Source organism: Benincasa hispida, chromosome 10 (genome assembly GCF_009727055.1).
Source record: "Benincasa hispida cultivar B227 chromosome 10, ASM972705v1, whole genome shotgun sequence".
Taxonomy (NCBI): domain Eukaryota; kingdom Viridiplantae; phylum Streptophyta; class Magnoliopsida; order Cucurbitales; family Cucurbitaceae; genus Benincasa; species Benincasa hispida.
In genome coordinates this window covers 25,768,952-25,788,571 of record NC_052358.1, presented here as the reverse complement: position 1 = coordinate 25,788,571, position 19,620 = coordinate 25,768,952, and the positions used below count along the sequence as shown (strand labels likewise).

General features: G+C 32.5%; 1 long non-coding RNA gene across 1 annotated transcript; it reads right to left on the bottom strand.

The window, feature by feature from the left end:
- Window positions 1-7,157: 7,157 nt before the first annotated feature.
- Window positions 7,158-8,141, bottom strand: LOC120089435. Its single transcript, XR_005485172.1, has 3 exons — window positions 7,984-8,141; window positions 7,430-7,500; window positions 7,158-7,348 (listed from the first exon to the last, which is right to left on the bottom strand). It is a non-coding gene; the product is annotated as an uncharacterized LOC120089435 (long non-coding RNA).
- Window positions 8,142-19,620: the final 11,479 nt, after the last annotated feature.

Genomic DNA, 19,620 nt, shown 5'->3' with positions numbered 1-19,620 from the left:
CGCCAAGCATGAGTCTCACGGTATGAACATGTAGGAAGAAACTTGAGTAGAATTATAGACATATCAGATACATCTCTTCCTCCCACTGAGTATTTTATAACCTAGGGTTTAGCTTACTTAGAAAAAACACGGCTAAGGATTTTAACTAAATGACTTTTAGGTTTACCCAAGAGCAACTTTTATCTTGGATAGTGAAACAACTTTTGATCATCATCCATTAAACTCTTTAACGGAGTCTTTGACCAAATTGTCGCATGCTTGTTGAAAATCTATCTAATTCACCTTTCCAGGTAGGTTCCGCCTTAGACAAAAGGTCCTTTATGGATAGATTTAAAACAAACTTAATCTTTTATGCCAACTAATTTAATCCTATTAAACTGATTTTAAAAGATTAATCTAGGTTACTAAACTCTTTAGAACCATTTGAACTTAGGTCTATCTCAATCCAATTTTAAAACCCTTTTAAAAAACTTGAGTTCACCCTAAGTCTGCATGCAACTCTTTCTTATTGATTTTAGGTCTAATTTCCTTTATAACACTTATAAACGAAAACCAACACCACAATTCTAAGCTAACACATGCAAGGCATTCATAACGCTTATAAACAGCCTAAGTGTCATGCTCAATGCATTGTTCATTCATTGCTACTCCTTTTATATAACACTTATACAAAACAACAATGAAACAAACAAAACATGCTTCCATTCACCCTTAGACTATAACATTTATAATAAAAGGATGATGCATGATAATGCTCACTGCATGCAAATTATAACTCTTATATTTCATGATGCATGTGCATGCTTTCAAGTAATTTCTTCATGCTAGATTATAACATTTATAATACTTGATGCATGAATAATTGCACAACCTAAGGTGAGTTTTTAACTATATATCAAACACTTTGCCCTATAAGCAACATACATCACATGTATATTATACATAAGTTGATGAACCGGGTAAAATTTCCTTAAAACCACAAAATTAAAGCTAACTATTAAAAAAACAAGAAGTCTTTGGTTCAAACAGGCAAACTGGGTCTTGAACCGTCCGGGCGAAGCAACGTGTCTCCAACCAACGTGTACTAAACTCCCCGCGATCATCTATATGATAAAACAAACACTTCGCTCTATTGCTTAACAACGCTCCCAGAGCTAAACGATCGTTTAGAAAATACTATGCGATCGTGTACCTTTTACTAAGTGATGAAGCCTGAGGTACGCGATCGCTTAACACGCTTCACATATTGCACACCTTACGCGATCGTCTAAATGATTATAGTGCAGCAAAGCACAATCGCCTACACGATCGCTTAGCTAACGATCATATACTGCGCGATCGTGCAGGTAGTAACAAAACGATGAGGCTTGCTAACTACACGATCGTTTAGCGCGTGCCTTTTACTAAACGATGAGCATCACATGCTCCCACTACGATCGTTTACCTCCAGCGCCTATGCGATTGGGCAACCAACGCTACGCGATAGAGTAAATGATTTACCCCATCACTTAGCATTAGCTAAATCATCGTTTAGTAAATACTACACGATCATATAGATAAATCTACACGATTGCTTAGATAAATCCCAACGATCGTTTACCTTAGGCTACACGATACGACCAATGATTGGTCTTCTTCTATGCTGAGAACCGCATCTCCATGCTTCGAAACTTCATCACGAACGACTCGGACTAACTCAAACTCTTTGAATTACAGACTCGATTGCAAGCCCAAAAACACAGAGGCCTTTACAAATTAACACTTTGTAATTAAAGAAAGCTTTAATTAAAGGCATTTAAACTCGAAAACATTCATCAACTCCATCCACAAATGCACTTAACAATTAAATAAAAATGTAGAAACCCACTAAGACTGTAAAAGAAGTTCGAAACAGACTTATAATTTGGAATATCAGGACAACCTAGCTCTGATACCAATTGAAGGAAATCAAACACGAGGATTTCCATGAGCAGCAGAAAGATCGTTCCAAATTACAATCATATATGAACTTTACAATTACAGTCATAAATAGAAATATATAGTTATGCATTAATTACAGAAATTACAGCATGATACTACAAATGATCAAGGAGAAACGCTACACACTTTTGCAGACTCATCGCCAAGCTCCTTGATTACGAACGCTCGAAACAGTAACATTCAAACGCTCATTCAACACGACCGCTACACTACATGAACACCACGCGCTCGAACTCAGTGATCGCCTTGGTCACGAACACCCTAACAACACGAATGGCCTCCACAGTGTCAAGTTGGGTATGACACCACCAAGAAAGCTACCTTGGGTATTCTCAGTGTGAGCATCCAGAGGGTGGGCTCTGTGTGGACTTGGTTGAGACAGAAGATGAAGGAAATAACAACAGTGTAAACGATTGAGCAAGTGGGAGATGGCAGAACCTATCGTATAGATCGATGCCCAATCGTTTAGCAAAAGCTAAGCGATCGTCTAGCAAAAGTTATGCGATCGTTTAGCTCATCGCTTAGCTAAGTGGCTATCACCTACAAAACACTATACACTTGTTTAGCTAGCTCCAAGTTGTCGCTTAGTAAATCCTATTTACTTGACAACTTCTGTGAGATTATTTCCGAGAGAGAAAATCTCAAATTCACTAAATTCAACATTACTAAAATTAGGAAAACATTTTTCCTTTTATCTCACAGTTACCATGAAACCACCAATAGTCTCCCACTCAATTGGTTATTAGAGAAAAAGAGATAATTATCCAATAATTAATATTATTATAAATATAAATGATAACTAACTTACCATAATATATTTATAACCTATAGTTTTAATATTTCATCTCATGAAACATACAAACCATAGCTCTTTTTCTATTCCATGACACTTAATGTAAATCTATTTACAATAATCCTCCACTAAATATATCTCATATATCATACCGATCATATCATATATAATCGAATGACCTCTTGTCAATTTGAACATTTAAAATCAACATCAAGAACTGATTCTCAACTGAATCCATTGAGCTACCAAGGGGACCTTATCGACTGGTAGTCGAAGTTCCAACGGTACGTGAATAACTGAATAAATTCTTTAGTCATGGGATCTACCATCTGTTAACTGCCAGGCACTCCACTAAAGACCGACAGCTGAACTTCCCTTACCACAGATATATTATGTGTCCATCTTAACTAATCACCAGTGCGACAATCCTTCACAGATCGGCTAATAATCATTATGTCCCTGTAGTTACATCTAACTCCTTAAGTACCACTGATCCCTCTAATGAACATAAGTCATAGTCCTACTGTGACTAAGTCCTCTCTTCCAAAGAGAAGCTGTGGCCACTATGTTCAAGCCTCGAAATCAGCCCTTAAGGAATCAATCTTTCTACTTATCCCTACTTCGGGAAATGAGTGAATTCCATCTTGTGTAAGTGAGTTCCCAGCTCCCAGATCAGACATCCCTAAAAAAGGTAGGCATGTTGAGTTGACAATCTGGCCACTCTCACCCATACTAATCAAAGAACTGCCCTCAAAGGTAGGAGTTCCCAAAACACTCAGGATTGAGGTTGTGTCACCTATGGTCGTTTAGGTGAGATGTAAGTTTCTAGTATTAACAGCGTTATATATAGAGTCTAGTCATCTCGTGGTTTAGTCTTATACAAAATCTTTGTATAGGACACCCCTGCTTGCACGTCTCTATATGAATGGTCAGGATCTACCATTTGTAGTTGTTTATAATACTTGCAAACCTCTACAAAGTGGACCGTATCCATAGTGTCACCAGGATCAGGTATACCACCTTAATCCTTATACTACAGACCTATTTAGGTTATCACTTAAGGCATGATCCACTTTTATATCACATATACATGCTTAAGTTTACATAAGATAACTATGAAGCTTTGTTTATTGGATATGAGTAAATGCCAGAATGCAATAATAGTTATTTTATTCATCAAACAATGTGTATCATTACAAACAACGAGACTTTAGGAGAATTAGGACACCAATCTCAACACTTACCATGTTGCATAAGCACAGATCCCAAACCTTTCATCGAACCATTGTTGTAAATCACAAAACTACCTGATCCATCTGACATTGTAAGAACTGGAGCAGTAACAAGTTTCTACTTAAATTCCTGAAAACTCTCCTTATATGCTTTACTCCAAATAAAGGGGGTTCCTTTTTAGTCAACTGGGTCAAAGGTGTAGCTATACAAGGTCTTTAACAAACCGTTGGTAATAACCAGCTAACCCTAGAAAACAACGCACTTCACTAACTGTAGTAGGTCGAGACCAGCTAGTAACCGCTTTAATCTTTGTTGGTCCATTGAAACTCCATTTCTAGACACCACATGACCTAGAAAAGTCACATGCTTCAACCAAAACTCACATTTGGAAAACTTAGCATATAGCTTATTCGACCTTAGGATATCCAAGACTCTTCATAGGTGCTCCTCGTGCTCTGCCTCTGTTTTGGAGTAAACTAGGATATCATCAATAAAGATTATAACAAAAGTGTTTAGAAAACTCCTTGAACACTTTGTTCATCAGATCAATGAATACAGTAGAAGTATTTGTCAATCAAAACGACATTACAATAAACTTGTAATGTCCGTACCTAGAACAAAATGCAGTCTTGAGAATATCACTATCTTTAATCTTGAGCTGGTGATATCCCAAACGTAAATCGATCTTGGAAAACATTATAGCACCTTGCAACTAATCAAACAAATCGTCGATTCTAGGGAGAGGATATGTTTTTAATAGTCACTTTGTTAAATTCTCTGTAATCTATACATAATCGTAACGAGCCATCTTTCTTCTTTATGAACAACACTGGTGCACCCCATGAGGATACACTAGGTTGTATGATCCCTTTATCAAGTAGTTCTTGAAACTGGACCTTATGTTCTTTTAATTCGGCTGGAGCCATTTTGTACGGAGCTTTAGATATAAGAATCGTGCCTGGCTCGAACTTGATCATAAAATCAATCTCCTTAGGTGGAGGCAGACTTGGAAGTTCCTCTGGAAGCACATCGGGGTAGTCTCTTACAACTGGTTCTGAGGTTAAGGTAACCACAGTGTCTCTAGTGTCAACTACGTTAGCCAAGATACTCCAAGTACCTGGTTAAGCAACCTTTTGGCCTTCACAACTAATATTACCTTAGGCAATACCACGGTCCTGAACCTTTTAAACTCAAAATTAGCTCTCATAGGAGGATTAAAAATCACCTCCTTACGAGAATAATCTATGCTGGTATGGTTGGCAGCTAGCTAATCCATGCCTAGTATCACATCAAAGTCATGCATGTCCAACACGATTAAAGTTACATCAAGGGTACAGTTCACTATTTCTAGTTGACATATTTTTATCTTTTCATTTGCTATCATAATTTCTCCAGATGGAGTAGAAACTAATAGGACAACATTCAAAGGCTCCAGGGCTAATATGACATACTTTGCAAAAAATAAAGATATGAAAGAATGAGATGATCCAGAGTCAAATAATGGCAAAGCATAATGCCCCAAGATTGGGAGCGTACCTATTACCATTGTCCCAGGCTACTCGGCCTCACGACGGTTGGTGGCATAAACCCAACCGTGTTGTTATAGTTGTCTGTTCATTTGTGCTGGACATTCTATGGTTGATTCTAACCACGTCTAATAGGAACACCAGGGCATTGGTCCACCATATGCCCCTTCTACTTACACTTGAAACATACTCTTGTGCCGACTAGACAACGCCCCACGTGGGACTTCCCGCACGATTTACATATAACCTTATCTTTCCAAGCCCCTCCCATCTTAGGGTTTCGCTACTGATACTGTCGTAATGGTCCAACGTTTTTTGGCCTTTTTGTGGGGGTTCAAAGACCTTCTGCTCTACTTTTCTCTTCTGTCTTGATGAGGGTCTTAACCCTTGAAGTCTTGGTCATTCCCCTCCTCTAGATAGTACATCTCTACCACCGAAGGAAGTGCCTCCACATGCATAGTGGACTTGAAGACCCACACAGAACCATGTATCTCACTTTTTAGGCTATGTACAAACATTTCAGCCTTTTTAGCTTTCGTGGCAACCAAATTTGGAGCAAAACGAGACAACCTGTCAAACTCCTGATCATACTCCTCGACTGACATCTAATCTTGCTTTAGATCTAAGAACTCCTACTCTTTATCATTCCTCAGACTGACGGAGAAGTACTTTAGATGAAACCGTTCTTTGAACTACTCCCAAGTTATTGCTCCAACTTCAACACCAATCATCCTTTCAGCAGACTGCCACCAGATGGCAACATTATCAGTAAGCAAGAAAACTGCACACTATACCTTCTGGTCATCCGGGCACTTCATATACTGAAAGATAATCTCTATGGAAGTCAACCACAACTCTGCTTTGGTAGGGTCCTTTAGTGACCCATTAAATATGTGGGATTATACTTTAGAAAATACCTCAAATGCTTAGCCTCAATGGACAGATCCTGCAATTTCTGCTGTGGAGTGAGGTCTTGAAGAGTAGGAAGCTCTTGAGGCAGTTCTTATCGAGCTAATGCCTTTTCCACTATCCTCTTAAATCATTCTTCTAACTGAACCACATTGCAGCAAGGTCCGCCTGGGTGACAGGTGCATTAAGAGGTAGGTGTACCGATATTTGTTCCTCATTATCTGCAATGTTCTCAACAGGTGGGTTACGTCCACCCCTCCTACCACACGTCCTACCTGATCGACCACCCTTACGTGCAATTCGACGTGGTGGAATTTCCTATCATTCACAGTTAACCTCAATTAACTTCTCAGTCAAGGTAAATAGTTTATTACCAACCTCAGAGAAAACAGGCAATGTCATGCATATACAAGTTCTAGAACACCTTAACTAAAAACATACTTAGCGAGGACGAAAGATCCGTAGTTAGTCATAAGGGACACAAAACCAACACTTACATCGTGAGTCAGTCTTCATAACCTAAAACTTAGGCTCTGATACTAAATGTAAGGACTCGATTCTTCGAGTATTCAGACAAGGCCGTTACGACATAATGCACATTCTCATTTAAACATTTTGACCATCATAACATAAATTTAGTGAAAACATAAATAACCATTCTAAACTAAAATATTAATATAATAATAAATCTAATAACCAAAATATTTAGTTGGGATCCCAAATAAAACATTTACAAAGAAAATGATCAAAAGAAAATCAGTGAAAATATGTCATCTGACAACTAATCAAATGAAAGGAACAAAAACCATATATTAAAAGAAAACATGTGCGTAAACGTTTTCTAATGTCTCTGAATGGCTCTATCAAAGATCCTGCCTGTCCCTCGCCAGTCCAATCCTGTCATTTCCTAAAAGAAAAAACATAAAAGAAGAAAGGATAAGTATAACAATAGTCAGTAAGTGACTTGCTACTGGGCCTTCTAGGTTACCTGTTAGTTAGTTTATCTAGGCACCGGTGTACACTCTTGTCAGTTTAGTCGTAGTGATCCCATAGAGTCACCTATTAATCATAAACGTGATCCCAGAGGAACACACATCAATCATAATGTATAACCCGAAGGTACACAAAGAAATCGTAAACATGAACCCGATGGAACATGCATCAGTGTAACCCAAAGGAGCATGTATCAATCATAATGTGTAACGCGAAGGTTCACAATCAGTCATAAATATGCACATATACAGTCATAAGCATACACCTACCTAGATAAGAAAAAATAACAAGAACTGTATAACTTAGAATGCATAAGTTTCCACATAACTCTTGCGTTATGTTTTGCAATTGTCTATCTTAGGGGTAAAATTTCTTGTATATCCTCAATCAAGAATACATTCAACATGATCAAACAATCCAACCCAATCAGTCAAAGCCATTAAATCATGCAGTTCAATTAGTCATAAATTATCAGTCCCAACAGTCTAGAAAAATCAATCAAATCAGTCCTAACTGTCTCAAGAAGCAATTCAGTTTGATGGCGTAAACCTTCGTTGGAAGGACATGACGATGGCGATGTTGACAAGATTGAAGACCCCCGACGACGAGCGGCTGCGTGAAGGACTGACAACTAGGGCTGAAGCTTGCGAAGAAGAAAAGGGGGAGGGGGTTTGCATGCGTCCGAAGGCGAGAGAGAGGGTTTAATTTCTTTTCTCTTTTTTATTTTTAATTCCAAAAATTATATATATATATATATATATACATCTCTTTTTTAAAAAAATCCTTTTCCTTTCCCCTTTTTTAAATTTCAAATTTCTTTTCCCTCTTAAATTCCAAATTTCAATTTAAAAGATATCCAAAAGAAATATATCTCTTCCAAAATAACTAAAAATCCTTAATTAATTAGGCCTAGTTAAATTAAGTGCAATATCTCAAATCTTCTCCAAAATTTCCCTCTCATATAATTTTAAATTTTCATCCACTTAATTAAAATTGAATTACCTTATTATAACAATCCAATTTAACTATAAACCAAATGTAATTTAAATTAATTCAAAATAAATAAATTAAAATTAATTTAGCAAATTATTTAAATCCTGAACTCGAATTTTTCCAAACAAATCTAACATAAATAATTAATATTTACAAGAAAACTTTCAAGATGTTACAACCATTTTGTTTATTGTTTTTTATTTTTGAAAATTATGTATATTTTCTCCCAATTTTTTTTACAATGATTTGCATCTTTCAAGTACATTGATTAAATTCTGAGCCATATTAAAAAAACAAACACATTTTTAAAAGCTACTTTTTCTTGTTTATTTGACTAATTTTTTAAACCATTGGTAAAAAGAAGATAACAAAGGAAGAAATTTAGAAGTGAAAGAAAGTGGTGTCTATAAACTTAATTTTTTTTTAAAAAAAACTAAATGGTTACTAAATATAATCTAAACTATAGATATATATTTTAAAATTATTTTGATCTTAGCTAATAGTTTTTAAAATAAATTATAGATATATATTTTAAGATTACTTTTCCTAGAAGCTTGTTTTTGACATCACCTTTATTTATTTATTTATAATTTCTGTTTCTAAATTTCATGTTCTGTTTTAGGAGTTTATAAATTTTATGTTTGTGAATTGTGTAGTGGCATGTTTTTTTTTTTTTTTAAAAAAAAAAAAATTGGTTTTAGTTTCTCAAAAATTCTAATTATATTTGGACCTCTCTTCCCCCAAAGGAAAAGTCAACATCCATTTAACCAGACTAAGTAATGATTAGTTAAAACGACATAGTCTAAAAAATGTAAATAAATAATATTATCACACACATTCACAGCTTTTACCATTTGGTTACAGTTGTAAGCATATATTTCAAAGAGAAATTATATTAAAGGATAAAATTGTTAAAATATTTATAAATAATAGTAAAATATTATAATTTATCTGCGATAGACTACTATCTATGTTTATCACGATCTAGATAAGTAATCTATCAGGACACAGATAAGTAGTTTATCGCGGTTTATTATAAATAGAATTTGAAAAATTGCTATATTTATAAATATTCTAGTTCATTTTCCTGAAAATATTTCTTAAAAAAAAGTTATTCAGAGAAAAAAAAGTAATTAAATACAATAAAGAAAGAACAAAATGCTCCAAGTTGTCAACAATAATAGTAAGCAAGAATCCTTTCAAGAACAAGACATTTCCAATGGTAAAAAAGATAATACCCAAATATGTCTTAAAGTGCATTGTTGACCATAATTTTTAAAAAATGAAAACCGTAATTGAAACCCAATACCCAATGGTACAAGTAATTAATTTTAATGAGATGATTCCGATCTTTGTTTAAAGTAAAGACATGTTAAAATTTAACACAACCATCAAATTGAGTTATTTTTAAATATAGAAAAATAAATTAATTTATTTATAAATATAGCAAAATATCATTGTCCATCAATAATAAACATTAATAGATGTCTATTAATATTTATTAGTGTCATGATAAACACTGACATTTTACTATATTTAAAAATATTATTAATAATTTTGTGATTTATAATAATTATCCTAGGGTAGATTTAAATTTTATTTATTCATTTTGCCACCAAACTTTGTTGTCTATGAAACTAATGTGGAGAAAAGAAAAAGATCCAAAAAGAGAAAAAGATACTAAAAAAAAAATAGTGAATAAATTATTTAGGAGTTCACTCTTGCAATAACATATAGATTAATCTCTCCATAAAGCTAAATGATGAAATTGACAAGCCTTTTGTACTTTGATTTATGGCATATAATTAATAATTAGGATTAGGATATCAGTGTGTGTTGGAACTTTCCAAGGGAAAAGGCATCATATTTTAATCACAAATTGTGGCCTCAATTAATGGTACCATAAATTCCTCCCCTCCCAATAAATGTAACATCCTTAGCTTGTTTATCTCTCCATGTCCCCACTAAAATTGCCAAGCCCAGATACTAATAAAACAAATTTACTACTTTCTAGCTCTTTCACATATTATTGGTTATTATAAATTGGCTATGTATAATTGCTATCCATAATTATTATCAATAAGTGAACTTCTTGTAACATCTTTCACACAATTAGTTGTATTGTACAACTTTATAGAACACTTTTTTAAGTGTCAATTTGAGAATGTAAAGCTTAAAAACTATTTAAATATAGACTAAAATGTCTAAATTTAGATGTGAATACATTTAAACACATGAGTGGGGAAAAAAGTTGATTATAAGTCTTTTCATTATTAATGAGAAGTGTAGATTTGAATTTGAGGTAATTCTAATGGGTCAATATGCTTATTCATTAAGCCATTAATACTGAATTAATGTGATGAATGTTGTTAGTGTATGTGTTCTATATATTGGAATTGAGACTATTTATTGTTTGATTGTCCTTTTAGCCAAATTGTTTGGAGGACATGCTCTTGTGGAGAGTATATTCCATAGGATCGCTCATTAAGATACAAAATTTCTTTAGGTTTGTCCCTTTACTGTGGATAAAGCATAAGATTTGGAGAGTCGTTTGGTGTATTTTTATTTATCATATTTGACGTGACCATAAGCTTTGTGTCTATGGAATTACTTTTCATCCTCCCTAAATGGTTAGTTAGGTGGTGCGGTCTGAGGTTTTTTTTCTTCGTTGTTCTTGGTGGTTTGAGACTTTCTATTAAGAGAACTTAAGCACGTTCTCTTTTTTGGGATCTTTTTTCTCGAGTTATGTGTCTTTTCTATGTATTTGGTTTGTTTGTTTCGTTTTTGTCGTTCTTCTCTTAATTCCTTTGTTGTGTTTGTGTTTTGATTGTACTTTGACATCATGCTATGAGATCCAATTCTTTTCATTACAGTTCAATGTATTTGAAAAAGAATATATATATGTGTAAAAAAAAGTTAAGTAATTGTTGTCATTATATTAAAATTATATGAGGTTCTAGAGAATTAACTTACTAACTTTAGCTCAATACTTTGCATTAATCAACTTTTTGTACTTAAAAATAATGTAATTAATGAGGACAAAACCTTTTCAAAAGCCTAAAAGAAAGAAAGAAAAAAAGAAGACCTACCTATTCCTTCTTCTCATATCTCTTCTTTTTGTTCTTTTAGTACTACAACTCTTTCATCTTTTTTTTCTTTTGGTCTTCTATCTCTACTAATTCTTGAAGAATATTGTTAGAAAAGAAAAAAGATATCCACCTCTTTCTACCATAGAATAATAAAACATTATTATAAATATATATGATAATAGAGAAGCAAAATAATAATTCTAAACCCAAATTCGGCCATCACATTATGGTAATTAATTAGATGAAAATAATTCACTCCTGTTTGGTTACGGTTCCTTTCTTTAATTTCCTTCCAATCAACCAATTTCATTGGATTCCCACAGTCAATTCCTTCGTTTCAAAGAAAATTATTTAAAATCAATACCGTAGGAGTTTGCATTCGAATTAATATTAGTAATTTTAGAAGCTGCCAAATCTTTAAATGAAATTGGTCCTTTTCCCCTTTTTTTTTTCTTTCTTTCTTTCTAAAGTGGCTTCCAAATACGTTTGAAGAACGTTCCAATAAACTTTAATTTTGGAAGGGTTGCTTGCTTCACTTGAAATTTTCTCTTTTTTATATAATGAGCTATATGTTGACCAGACCACTTTAGAAAAAAATAAAATAAAAAGAAGTTGATTTATTTATTTATTTATAAGGGTTTCACTTTGGTTGTGTTGGGTGTCTTTGTGTGCATTGATTTAAGAGAAAGTATAAAGAAACCAAAATTAGAATCCACGTTGTTAGTTGTTTTGTTTCTAAACTATTCTCCCACACTCCGCCCCCACATACATCCCCTAATGCTCCTCTTTTACTTTTCACTCTATTTTATTTCGGAAAGAAAATATTTTTTTTATACTTAAATTTTAATTCTAGTCTTTCCTACGTCATCTCAAAATGTTACATTTTTAATCGATAACTTTTAATTTTGATTTCAATTTAGTCCTACAGTTTGATTCTTATTATATTTTAATTTGGTCCCTAAAAGTTTAACATCGATTTTTCATTAAATGTTAACTTTTAGTTTTTAGCGTTAATGCCTATTGATTAATTTAAAAGACCTAAAAGAATTATGATTAATTAAGTTTCATAGTACTAATATTAATTTTAAAGTTTGACTGTTTTTAAATATAGAAAAATGAATCAAATTATTTATAAAACATAGCAAAATTTTAGAACTATCAATGATAGATACTGATAGACTACTATCAGTGTCTCTAGTGACATTGTTAGGTACTAATATAAGTCTATCAGTGTCTATCAACGTCTCTCATTCATAGTTCCGAAATTTTGTTATATTTTGTAAATATTTTCAACAGTTTTACCCATTGAAATAATTTTCCTTTAAAGTTTCACTTTATAATTTTTAATTTAATTAATGATTTAATTAATAGACATTAACATTAGACTAAAAGTGAATATTTAATAATAAAAAAATTAAGGTTAAAAGTGCAAATCTTGAAACTTAGAACAAATTGAAACAAAACTCGAACTTCAAAAAATAAAAATGTAACATTTTAAATCCTAATGACCAAATGAAAACTATATACAGGATCAAAAAGTTTTTACTCTTTTATTTTTAAAAATTTTATTGTTAAAACTTTTCTTTTTTTTAAGGTTGGGTAGGTGATTTAAACGACATATGTCATGGTTATTAATCCACTCGGAATGTCAATTGGGTTATATTTGTTTTGGCTTCAAAATATTTTTATTCTTTTATTTTAAAAATTGGATGGTAAAAGCTTTTTGTAAATGGGCATAAAAAAAATAAAGTTATTGGGAAGAAGAAAGAAAAAATAAAATTGCATGAGAGAGAAAGGGGACAGATATGATGAGTGGATATTTCACGCGAAACCCCCCATGCAGAATACACCATCATTCATATTCCAATTATTTTTAGAGTTTTGTTTTGGGAATTGTTCTAAGATATGTCTAATAAATTAAACCTATCAATTCTGAATTTCAATCTTTATTTATTTATTTATTTATTTATCTAACACTTCTATATGACATATCTAATAATTTAACCTCCTTATCTCCCAACCAAACGCACATAAAAACCCACATTCACCATTATTATTCTCCCACTTTAATTTATTATTATATTTTCCATTCATTTCAATTAATTTTACATTACTACTACTCCTTTTTTCCCCCTCTTTTACTAGCTAAAGAAAATATTATTTATGTTTTTTTTTTTAATTGAACCTTCATTTTAATCCTACCTTCATCAACTTTTATGTGTTTTCTTTTTTAATTGTAGTTAAATTTCAATATTCAAACTTTTGATTATTTTTATCGAAGTATATATGTTATACATTTTAACCAATTGGGTTGTATCAAGTTAGTTGCTTAATTTATTTTTTATTTTTAAATTTTGAAAATGAAAATGATATTTTCAATGCTGTGATTAGGCTTGCATTGATCGCATGTCTTTCTATTTGTTTACCCAGTGATTAAATTATTTGTGTGAAATAAGTTTATTCAAATGAAAAATGGATTATCAGTTGAATTTCAAAAGGGACAATATAAAATTAATAACTAATGTTGTTACGAGTGACAAACAACGAGCAAAAGTAAGATGAAGAAAAATAGACATATAAATTTACGTGATCCAATAACAGTGTTTTAACTACATCCAAGGTAAACGAGAGAAACATGTTTATTATTTTTTCATTACGTGGATGTCTATTCTCCCCTCCTCAGTAATCTAAATACGGCCTTAAACTCCTTCCTCCTCTTGAAGACAACAAATAAGAAGAATATATTGCTGAGCAACTTGATTGGTGCTTCTCTGTGGTGTTTTTGGTTAGAAAGAAATGATAGAACGTTCAACTCCGATGGCAAGACCGCAAATCAACTTTTGGATGCAATTCTTAATATCTCGTCCCTATGGTGCCCTAAATCTAAATTATTTTGTAATTATGATATTACTAGTAATTCTCTCCACTTGAAGGCTTTTCTCTAACCGTTCCTTCTTTGTACTGAACTCTCGAACTTTCCTCTAGCTCGCTTTGTCTTAATGCAATATCGCTTTTGGTCTTGGGGTGTGATGAGGATGCTAGGCGGGTGCCAACCTAATTGAGATATCCCGATGCATCTACTTATTCCTCTTACCTTGTAAATATTAAAAAAAAAAAAAAAAATACAAAATAGAGAGATAATGTGCCGGTAGCGTTTAGAAGATTTCTATATGGCACCCTCTTAAACCCTAAGATAGAATAGGCCCAAAATGGAACCATAAACATAATCTCAATATAACTTAATTAATATTCAGAGTGTTACTCACAAACAACCTTGATCATTCAGAACGTCAAATAATAGATTCAAAGCATTTCATCTAATAGAGAATTGGGGTGTATAGTTCACTATTCGTTTGTTAATTTAATGGTTGTAGAACCTTGGCACTTCATCTAAAATGTTACTTTATGTTATGCCAAATTTAGGCATATATGTTAGCAATAGCATGGATGGGCCTTTTTGTACGTAGAATGTTTGATCCTAAAGTTAAAGAAAAAAATGGACAACAGTAAATTTCAAAGTGAAAGAAAGGTCTCCAACGACTGGTCAAAGAGACATGGTACAAATGTCCTTAAAGAGACTAAATAAGCTTTTTGATCAAAATTTGTGGCTCCATTTTTCTTTCAAAAACCTATATTGCTTTGCCTAAAGAAAAACATATAAATAAATAAATAAATAAATAAAAGCTACCTTGCCAATGGTTTCTCTTTTTCCTTGTGTTTTTTGCCTTAAACATATGTTGAAGCCTATCCTAATTAATTTGTCAGTTTAAAATTGGATAATCCTCCTCATGCTTTATTGTTTAATTACAAATTTTAATCGATTCTCTCCTTCAACTATAAAATCTAAAATTAAAATTGAATCTTCTCCATCTAAGTATATCTCAATTGGTGTACACATATATTTTAGACCAAAAAGTCAAATATTCGATTTTCCATTCTCATGTATGGATTAGACATGAAAAACAAAAATTAACTAAATCTAAGTCATATGAAGTAAATTCAAACTATTAAAACAAAGTTAATTAGAAAGCAACTTAAAAAGTTTTCTCAAAGCATAAGGCAAAATTTATGATTTAATGATCATAATTTATCAACATAGAATTTTGTTTGTTTTAAATTATGGATTACATATATAATTAGATATATTATCGATTAATACACATATCAGTTAAAATTCGAATTTACATCCAACTAAACAAAAGAAATCAAACCTGACATCTAGGAACACATAGTTAATAGGTTGAAGGTTGTTGTTTCTCAGGGTTTCTATTCGATCATTGTGGAATCTTATAGTCAAATAACAATACGAGAGTCTTGATATCCTTTATAAAGAAGATTCTTGAGTTGAATGTGGGTGGGGATTACCCGAACAATTCAACATATGCGTCATTCGCAGAATCATGTGGCAAACTACTTGACCTCTTAAGTGCTTAACGAAGTATGTTCTAAAAAGATTTTTTTTTTTGTTTGAATCCGTGACTTGTTGAGATGGATTATAGCCTTTCTAATTTTTGTTAGTTTGTTTTGTGAATGTTGTTTCTAAAGAAACAAAACAAATATACAGAGGAAGGTTAAATTTAGTAGGGTATTTGATAGTGATGGATTGGGCAATTGGGCCTTGTCACATCAAAAAAGAAAACCAATCATGGATCACTTCCATTTCTAATGTGTATGATGGGAATGGGGATTTTGAGGGTCACCCCAAATCAGAACTCCTTGAATGCCCAAATTGCGCCTGATCTTTCCTAATAACCTTGTTTTTCTTATTCGTATGTTTCAAATAAAGAAATTATTTCAAACGGTAAAACTGTTGAAAATATTTATAAGATATAGCAAAATTTTAGAATTATCAATGATGGATGCTGATAGATTTTGATAGACTTCTATCAATATCTATCAATATTACTAATAGAGTCTATTAGTATCTATCCGCGTCTATCATTATAGTTCTAAAATTTTGCTATATTTTGTAAATATTTTAGTTCATTTTTTATATTTGATAATAACCCCTTTTAAGTATATAGAAAATGAAGACTCATTCACCTTTCTATTTCTTGTTTCATATATTTTATGTTTTTTGTTCTATGTTTTCTAAAAATTAGAAATAGAATACGTTTGGTAACTATTTTGATTTCTAATTTTTTTTTAAAGAAAAACTTATTTAATAATTATTTAGATGTGTTTAGACCTAAGTTGAATTGGGTGAAGTGAGTTATTATAGTCCATCTCGTGTTTTAGGCCTCTATTATCATAATTGAAGATTACAATTTGATTAGAGTTCCTAAAAATAACTAAATGGAAAAACCAAATATTCTTTTACCTAAAATAATGGACTAAAATGCTCCCCTTAGTTTAAACAAAATAAAAAAATAGATTTAAAACATATATGATCAACTCCTAAGATCTAACTCATTAACAAAATTATATATCTTCTCACAAAAAAAACTAAATTATATATTTTAAAAGCAAACAAAAATATTGAAACAAAACTATCTTAGAAACAACGAACAATGATAAGCGATTTTTTTCCATTTCCTACGATAGATTTCAATACCATCAAATAAACTTAAATACGGAAAAGATTAATCAATCTTTAAATGTAACCTAACATATGATTGAAGAAAATGAATGATCTTAATTAAAAATCTAAATTTTTGAAAAGCAAGCAAAAAAAAAAAAATAAATAAATAAATAAAAAGAAAAAAAAATAAAAAATAAAAAAGAAAAAAAGGAAAAAACTACTAACTATTCATACAAATACGTTGTATGAGCCATATGATCTAACAACTAAATCTCTTTTAAGTTAATTTTTGGAAAATGGAGAAGAAAATAGATTTAAATGTATAGAAGGTAAATCCAACGGCTAGTTTTAACAATTTAATTATCTGTTTTAAATCCTCTTAATTATCGATCTCTCTTACAAACATATAAAATTTGTATTCATATGAAAGTTTTTATTTCAAGCGCTTTGATCTTCCTGATGTAGGCTTAAAAATTGGCCGATCGTACATGCTTCTGTTCTTCCTCCTTTTCTTCTCTTACCACGTGTAAATAGAAAAAAAAATTCATTAAAAAAAAAGAGAGAGCAAGTTCATCTGAATTTTAGAGAGAGATAAGCGAGAGACAAAACCGATTTAGTGTTTTGTGTAAAAGAAATTTACCTTCCACGTGTGTGAACCACGTTTTGACTACATGCTCTTTTCTCCATCTATCCTACCTGCCTATTTTATTTTCCTGAAGAAAATTGGTCTCGTGGGCTTCAACTTTTCATGTTCAACAAGTTTGTCAATTGGGTCTCTCAAACAATCTGCAAAATAGCCCAACAAAATGGTATCAGAGTTATTTTTTGACATTAAGAGAGCAAATCATGGAGGATCAAGAATCAAATTTGATTCTTAACTGAAATGGCAGTAGCTAGAGTGGAGATTAAGAAATTTGATGGAAAGGGTGATTTTGACCTGTAGAAAACCAAAATCAGAGCCTTATTGGGCAGCAAAAAGGCTAACAAGGTCCTCATTAATCCATCAAAGCTTCCAAAATTTGTGAATACACAAGAAAGAGAAATGAAATTAACAGCATATGGAACACTAATTTTGAACCTAAGTTATAGTATCCTAAGTGTTGAGTTTTATGTCCTAAAACTTGTAGATAGTAAACGTTATCAATTGACCGTCATCAATAAAGAATTATCGATGTTAATTCAATAAATGTTATTGATTGTGTAGTATTCTATTTGTCTTAATAATCCTAAATCCAATAAACTAATATCCAGGTTTGCATTATGAGTCTTGAACTATATGTGGAGATGATAACTGGTAGAAATACAAGTTATTTATATCATCTTACTTAGAATATGCGGCAATAGAAAGGAAAAGTTGCGTCAAACGTAGTAAAATTGGCTTAGAAGCGCAAAGATTGTGAAAGTATCGCAAACACACCCGCTGACCGCATTGCAATGGCAAAAAGGATGTCCAAACCTTTTTTTTGTAGGTAATATATATTATTGCATGCGACGATTGCTCGTGGACAAAAATATCAATGCATTCTCGGGGATTTCTGAAATCGTACAGCTTTTTCTGATGTACGGACTGACAAATGGTATGTGAAGCAGAGCGGACATTCCCACCAAGCCTCGAAAGGAAAAACTAACTTTTTAGAGTGGAACCATTGATGCAAGAGATGCTAAAGTCTATAAATAGCAACACTCAGCACAAGGAGAACACACAGAAAAAGAGACGAAAAAGAAGTTCTGTGCAAGGAACATTCTTCCCTCAAGAACTCTCTTGAGAAGAAAGTTCTCCACCTCATTCCTCCATCACGCCAGCAAGTAAGCAGCTCCGATCGGGATCCGTGCCAAGACATTGACACGCAACTCTCAACTATTCTTACTTTCTGTTCATCGTTTGTTGTTCATTTCCTGTCTTTCATTCATATCTCTGTAACAAATGCTTTATCTTTACCAATTAATATCACTATCATGTTCATTTTCATCTCTCTGTTCACCATAACACATTCATCCTTCATTTCTCTCACCATGAGTCACTAAACCTCCAGGGTGTGGGGGAAGGATTGAGCGAGTGAGTCAATCCATGTTGAAGAAGTCGGCTAAGTTTATTTAACGTATGCTCAATGGCATCTTCATCTGCGAGAGCAGAAGTGAAGGTGTTAATCCACCTCTCGAAAGAAGGGTGATAGAATATATTAACTAAAGCAAGAAGTATTTCTAGAGATGGAAACAACTTTGCGTTTGGAAACGTTCGTCCCTGATCATCATAGAAATATGGTGATGCAGGCGATCACCAAGAGGTGTAAGCCAAGAGAAGACGGAACCTTAGTTGCATCCTCAACAAGATTGATAAACTTGTGATAATCTTTTTCCCAAACTTGTTTTCACTCTGTGATTCTATCCACAAGACTTGTCATCACATTCTCTCACGCACACCTTGCACAATTCAGATTTATTTACCTGTTTGTTCATTTATCATTGCATTTTACTCTTTAGCACCTCACAATCTTAATTTGTTTACAGTTGCATATATCACTTCATTGTCGCACTAGCATCACAAATCCCCGTGTTCGACCTCGGATCATTCTGAGAAACTCG